Consider the following 7887-nt stretch of genomic DNA (forward strand, 5'->3'; position numbering starts at 1 on the left):
CATACCCTATTTACATTATACCCAACAAGTGGACATCCATTTTCATTGTTAGAGAGTTTTTCCTCAAATCAAGACCATTACTCCTAATCCTGCCCTCTGGGCTCAAGTAAAACAAATGTAAACTCACTTTCACCTGCTTCTAAAATAACTGAAGGCAGCTAGTTAGTATAATCCCTCCCCCATCAAGTCTTCTTTGGGGGGGGAGGACTAAATATTCCCAAATGCTTTATCAATTTCTCACTGACCATAGTCTATGATCTTCTAATATCCTGGTTATCCCCTGTACGATGTATAACGGTTCATCAAAGCTCTTCCTAATATCTGATACACAAAAAGAGACACCATGAATGAAACAGAATGTTCTAGATGTGGTCCGACCAGGATGGAGGACAGAGAAGATTGCTTCCTTTCTTTTGGACTCTATGCTACTCTTTTTTTTTTTTTCCAGGCCCCAACATCAAAGAATGGAAGGAAGCTTACCTACAGCATGATTAGGTGGGCTGCATCCAGAGCCCCCCAGGGTGCCACAGATGACAAGGGTGGTGGTTATTCATTCGTCCAATAAATTAGGAAGTGTAGAATTCAGGGGGCTAACCGCTTTTTTCTGGGCTGGCGTAAGGTCATCGATGGACTGGCCCGGCTCCAAACACTTCTCCATCTCAATGAGCAACTTCACACCATCCACCCCATCTGCACCAGTTCCACCTCTGAGAAGCCCAGTCAGTCCAGCATTGGAGATTTCAAAGACAACCACCACAGCTGCTGTGTCCACACCCTTTGTCCCCTCTTCTGCAGCCTCAGCTTCTTAGCACCTCACCGAACTTCTCACCTTGTCCAGGTGGGGAAGTTTGATGTGGGCACCTGCATGTAGGCCTCTGACCAGGTTAGAGGGATATTTCAGGATGTAGCCCAGGTGGGGGTTCCACATGAACTCATAATTCTTGGTCTTAAAGGGACAGCTAGGTGGCGCAGTGGATAGAGCATGGTCCCTGAAGTCAGGAGGACCTGAGTTCAAATTCAGCCTCAGACCAAACATTTGACTCTTACTAGCTGTGTGACCCTGGGCAAGTCACTTAACCCCAATTGCCTAAAAATAAAAATTTTTTTAAAAATTAAAAAAAAAATTCTCGGTCTTAAAAAGGGTTTTGATCTGTGTGAGCCTGGTGCAGAAATGTGTGAACACCTCCTTCATGTTACCTCCCTTCTGCATGGAGATGACCCTCAGGTAATCTTTCTCATTGATCTACACCAGAAAGGTCTTGTTGTCATTGTGCCAAATGCCCCTGCCGTCAGGCCAGTCTCGGGCAAGATGCCAAGAGGGATGGGGAGAAAGGCTTGTCAAAGAGGAAGTGGTTATCAATCAGCGCTGGTGTACCTGCTCCGTCATATTCTTCAAAGCCTTGTGCTTCCCATTCAGGTCACCTTCCAGGCTGGCCAGAGCTTCCACAGAGAGCTTCTCTATGCTCACCCTGGCTACAATGTGGAGGCAGGCAGAATCCTCAAATATCCCAGCCAGTTCGAACACAAGAACTCAGCACATAGTTAAGATCCAGGCCAACACCTCCCTGCAGATTTTCAGGGTTAAGATCAGTCTTACGCTCATCTGAAGGCTTGGAGTCTCCATGTCAGTCTTCAACGATAGGATCAGACAGTTTCTTGAATACCTCATAGCCCTCTTCATCTCCAACCACACAGCCCAGAGTCATGATGAATGAGTGCCCTGGGATATCCATGCCGGTCTAGATGACATCATTCAGGGTGAAGCTACTTGATGTAGTCTTATCCCGGAGTTTTTTGTAGAGCTCTGACATCAGCACCTTACCATGTGGTTGATGTGCCAGGAAAGGTCGGGATATTCCTCCTCAGCAGGGTAGATAGACTTCAGCATGTTGTGGTTATTGGAGAATGGCATGATGGCAGGAGGCAAGGGTGCTCCGGGGGTCTCAGAAGGCGAGAGGCTAGGAGGATGATACTGCTGCCACTGCTGCTATGCTTTCTATGCTTTTCTTAATGTACCTTCAAATCATATTAACTTCTTTTTACTACCAGGCCACACTGTTAACTCATACTGTGTTTGTAGTATATTACTGTCATTCCTAGACTACTCATAATCACCAATGCCTGAAAAAATGTTCCTATTGTTCCTTTAGCTAAATATGAACAATTAATTCCTCCATGAACATATGAACTCAGGAGAATTTGTGAAAAATTATAAACCTCTTTCTTGAACAAACTTCCATCCAGTTACCATATTAGTGCAGTGTGATCAGTTGACATTAGACTCAACTCCTTGGTCATGTCTAGGAATGCTAGAATTAGCTGAAGTCAATTCTTTTTTTTTTAATCTTATTAAATATTTTATTTTTTCCCAATTACATGTAAAAACGATTTTAACATTCTCTTTTTTTTCAAATTTTGAGTTCCAAATTCTCTCCCTTCCTCCTTTCTCCCCTCGCCCCCATTGAAAAGACAAGCAATTCCATATAGGTTATACATGTGTAGCCATGCAAAACACATTTCCATGTAAGTCATTCTGTGAAAGAAAACACAGACAAAAAAACCCCAAGAAAAACAAAGTAAAGAAAAAGTATCTTTGAACGTCAGGCTCTACCAGTTCTTTCTCTGAAGCTGGACTTGCATCACAAGTCCTACAGAATTGTCTTGAATCATTGTATTGCTGCGAATAGCTAAGTTATTTATAGGTCATCATGCAGTATTGCTATTAGTGTGTACAATGTTCTCTTGGTTCTGTTCAGTTCACTTTGCATCAGTTCATGTCAGTCTTTCCTGGTTTTTCTTAGAGCATCCTGCTCATCGTTTCTTAAAGCACAATAGTATTCCATCATAATCATATACAACTTTTTCAGCCATTCCCCAATTGAGGGACAATCCCCTCAATTTCCAATTCTTTGCCATCACTAAAAGAGCTGCTATAAATATTTTTGTACACATAGGTCCTTTTCCTTTTTGTTTTTTATCTCTTTGAGGCACAGACCTAGTGGTGGTATTGCTTGGTCAAAGCCCTTTGGGCACAGTTCCAAAGTGCTCTCCAGAATGGTTGAATCAGTATACAACTTCACCAACAGTACATTAGTGTTTTAATTTTCCCACATCCCCTCCAACATTTATTTTCCTTTTCTGTCATATTAGCCAATCCAATAGATGTAAGGTAGTAGCTTAGAGTTGTTTTAATTTGCATTTCTGTCATCAATAGTGATTTAGAGCACTTTTTTATATGACTACAGATAGCTTTGATTAGTTTGTCTGAAAACTGCCTGTTCATATCCTTTGACCATTTATCAATTAAGGAAAGCCTCTTATTTCTATCAATTTGACTCAGTTTTCTATATGTTTGAGAAGTGAAGTCTTTATCAGAGAAACTCACTGTAAATTTTTTTCACTGTAGTGATTACAAACTATATATTTCCCTCCATCCTATTTCCCCTGTTTATCCTTCTCTCTCTCCTTTTACCCTGTTCCTTCTCAAAAGCATTTTGCTCCTGACTTTTACCTCCCCTCTACTGGGCTCCCTTCTATCAGCTCCACCCCACCTTCTCTTATGCCCTTCCCTTCCTACTTTCCTGTATGGTAAGATAGATTTCTACACCCACCTTGAGCATGTATATTATTCCCTCTTTGAGCCAATTCTGATGAGAGTAAGGTTCTTGTGCTCCCTTCCCTACTTCCCCTACTTTCCTCTCCACTGTGAAATCTCTTTCAGGCTTCTTTTATGTCAGATAATTTATCCCATTTTACTTCTCCTTTTCCCCTTCTCCCAGTGCATTCTTCTTTCTCATCCCTTAATTTCATTTTTTTTAGACAATCATACCATCACATTCAACTCACACCTCTGTTATCTAAGTATACTCCATCTAACTGCCCTAATAATGAGAAAGGTTTTAGGAGTAATAAATATCATTTTCCCATGTAGGAATATAAACAATTTAACCTTACCAAATCCCTTATAATTTATTTTTTCCTCTTTATCTTTTTATGCTTCTTTTGCATCTTGTATTTGAAAGTCAAATTTTCTGTTCAGCTTTGGTCTTTCATTTTTATCCCTGAAGGAAAAACTCAGTTTTGCTGGGTAGATGATTTTTGGTTGTAATCCTAGCTCTTCTGCCCTCCAAAATAACTTATTCTAAGCCCTCTGACCCTTTAATATAGAAGCTGCTAAATCTTGTGTTGTCCTGACTATGGCTCCATGATATCTGAATTGTTTCTTTTTGGATGCTTGCAGTATTTTCTTCTTTATCTGGGAGGTCTGGAATTTAACTATAATATGGAGTTTTTATTTTGGGATTTCTTTCAGGAGGTGCTTGGTGGATTCTTTCCATTTCTATTTTACCCTCTAGTTATAGAATATCAGGGCAGTTTTCCTTGATAATTTCTTGAAAGATGATATCTAGGCTCTTTTTTTGATAATGACTTTCGGGTAGTCCAATAATTCTTAAATATCTCTGTTGGATTTATTTTGCAGGTCAGTTGTTTTTCCAATGAGTTATTTCACATTTTCTTCGATTTTTCATTCTTTTGATTTTGATTGTTTCTTGATGTCTCATAAAGTCATTACCCTCCACTTGCCCAATTCTAACTGTTAAGGAACTATTTTCTTCAGTGAGCTTTTGTACCTCCTTTTCCATTTGGCCAATTCTGCTTTTCAAGGCATTCTTCTCCTCATTGGCATTTTGCACCTCTATTATCATTTGACCTAGTATTTTTGTCTTAAGGTGTTATTTTATTCAGTATTTTTTGTGCCTCCATTACCAAGCTGTTGATTCTTTTTTCATGATTTTCTTATATCACTCTCATTTCTCTTCCCAATTTTTCTTCTACATCTCTTACTTGATTTTTGAAATCCTTTTTTAGTTCTTCCATGGCCTAAGGCTAATTCATATTTTTCTTTGAGGCTTTGGATGTGGGAATTTTTTATTTTGTTGTCTTCTTCTGAGTGTGCATTTTGATCTTTCTTGTCACATTAGTAACTTTCTATGGTCAGAATATTTTCTGTTTTTCACTCATTTTCCAGCCTATTTCTTGATTTTTAACTCTATGCTAAAGTGGGCTTCTGCTTCCAAAGTGGAAGGGGCACTGTCCCAAGCTTCAGGTTTTTTGTACAGCTGTTTTCAGAGGTAATTCTGGGGACCTGTAAGTTTTTGGCACTTCCAAGGTAGTATGATCTAGGGAGAAGTGTGTTTACCACTCTCTTGTACTATGCACTGGTTTATGAGTGACCACAAGCACTCTTTTCTTTTCTTTTTCTCTTCTTTTCTTTTTTTTTTAGGCAATTGGGGTTAAGTGACTTGCCCAGGGTCACACAGCTAGTAAGTGTCAAGTGTTTGGTCTGAGGTCAGATTTGAACTCAGGTCCTCCTGACATCAGGGCCAGTACTCTATCCACTGCACCACCTACCTGCCCCCAAGGACTCTTTTCAACCCTGGAACCGTGGCCAGAGTCTCTGCTCCCCTGTGGCTACAAGTTCTGCTATGCTAGTGCCCTTCCTCGCACTGGGACTAAGATCCAGGGCTGTAACCCAGATCCAAATATGGGCAAAGCAACAGAATCTTGCCCCTGGTGCTAGCAAAGGGACCCCTGTAAATCTCCTTCTGACACATTATCTGATTCCTTTACCCCTGTCTATGGACTGAGTGGTCTGGAAACTGTCGCTCCTGGCACTGATTCAGTAGCCCCAAGGCCTGCTCCTAGTTTGCTGAGGCCTGGTCTGCACTGGCCAGTGCTGGACTGCACTCCTCTCTCACTTTGGTGCAACAGACCTTTCTGACCAAACTTTCAAGCTGTCTTGGGTTGGAAAATTATTCCACTTTGTCTTTTTGTGGGTTCTACCACTCCAGAATTTGTTTAGAGTCACTATTTAAAGGGATTTGGGGAAGAGCTCAGGTGAGTCTCTGCCTTTACTCTGCCATCTTGGCTCCACCTCTGAAGTCAATTATTAAAGAGAGATGGGCAATGAATTTATTAAGAGCTTACTGTGTGCCAAGCATTGTGCTTTAATCACTAAGGAGTATCTCTCATAAAAAACTCATAGTGATACTGTAATATTCAACCCATAATGAATTTTTTACTGCCCTGCAACATTCCTTTCATATAACACTGCCATCACTGTCCTAGGCACCATCATCCAAGAAACACAAATTCCCTAAAATAGTCTAAGTTGAAAACAAATATGTCCTCTTGCATACACAAGTTGCAACAATAATAATGAGGAAGAGGAAGGAAAAAGAAGAATGTACAGCTTTTACACGGTGATTTAAATTTTGCAAAGCACTGTACATATATATCTTATTTCATTTGATTCTTAAAACTAAGTGAGGTGGGTGCTATTAATATTCTTATTTTACAACTGAGGAAACTGAGGCTGAGGGAGGTTAAGTGACTTGCCCAGGACCACACAGCTAGTAAATGTCTGGAGTAATATTTGAATTCAGGTCTTCCTGACTCAAAGTCTAGTACTCTATCTATTATGCCTCCTAGCTAGTAAGGTGATGCATTCATCCCAAAGGTTTTGCAACGTACAAGATGCTAGAATCGGTGCTAAACATAACCAGAGTTGTAAAGTTAATCTATGACCCCTACTTTTCATGCTTTCTTTCATAAATTACCAACTTCAAGTACTCTATTAGCCTGGACCAATATCTTCATTCTGCAATCCCCAACCAACTCTAACTCCCACCACCCTGGACTTTCCCCTCCTCTGTGCAAAACTTTTAGCTATTCCTTATCTTTTCCTTTTGTTACAAATCTGATGTGCTAATATTGTTGTTGTTGTTTGGTCATGCCCAACTCTTTGTAACCCCATTTGGGATTTTCTTGTCAGAGATACTAGAGTGTTTTACCATTTCCTTCTCCAGACCATTTTACAGATGAGGAAACTGACTTGCCCAGGGTCACACAGTCAGTAAATAACTGAGGCCAGATTTGAACTCAAGTGTCCCTGACTCCAGGCTTGACTCTCTACCCACTACACCACCTAGCTGCCCCAATGTGCTAATAGACTAAAGGAAATCTTTCAGATAATGGGCAATGTCTGGTGATATAGGGCCCCTCAAACAATACCACATTGTGGTTTGGGGGCTAGTGTTGCTTAGGGAAAGGGGCAGTCTTTGCCCAATGGAGGAAAAGGCAGGCCAAAAAGAAGCAGTTTAGTGTATAAGAAACAGATAGGCATAGCAAAAGAAATAAAGCATTTAGAATAAGAATTTCAATCTCAGCTTTGGCACTGAGTGCCTGCATGATTTTGGACAAGTCTCTGGCTTTTCTGGCCCTCATTTTTCTCAACTGTAAAATAAAGGGGTTAGAATAGATCAGACGTTCATGGCTAGATTTCAGGGAGGAGGTGAACTTAAATGGGAAAAAATACATCTTTATTTTCACTTATGTCCAACTAAAATTAAGAAGGAAGCTAGATGGTGAAATGGATTGGGTGCCAACCCTAAAGTCAAGAAGATTCTTCTTCCTGAGTTCAACTCTAGCCTCAGACACTTACTAGCTGTGTGACCCTGAGCAAGTAACATAACACATTTTGCCTCAGTTTCTTCATCTAATGAACTGGAGAAGGAAATGGCAAACCACTTCAATATTTTTGCAAAGAAAATCCCAAATGAAGCCACAAAGAGTCAGGCATGACTAAAATGACTGAACAAAAATTTTTTTAGCATTTCCTTCATTTATGAACGTAGACAACAAATATTATTCTAAGAAGGGCTTCATGAGCTTCATGAAACTGCCAAAGAGGTACATGACAAAAAAAAAAAGTTAAGGAGTCCTAAAATTAATGACCTCTAAGATCACTTCCAGTCCTAAACCCTAAGATCTACTGATGGTTAGAAATTGTGCTTTGGAGTTCTGGGCTTGGAATCAGAAGACTAT

The 7887-nt window shown here is 40.3% G+C and overlaps 1 pseudogene; it reads right to left on the minus strand.

Moving 5' to 3' along the window:
* Nucleotides 1-550: 550 nt before the first annotated feature.
* On the minus strand, nucleotides 551-1912 carry LOC114035665 (annotated as a pseudogene).
* Between the last annotated feature and the right edge of the window lie 5975 nt (nucleotides 1913-7887).

This window comes from Vombatus ursinus, unplaced genomic scaffold (genome assembly GCF_900497805.2).
Source record: "Vombatus ursinus unplaced genomic scaffold, bare-nosed wombat genome assembly UNPS02009205.1, whole genome shotgun sequence".
NCBI lineage: Eukaryota > Metazoa > Chordata > Mammalia > Diprotodontia > Vombatidae > Vombatus > Vombatus ursinus.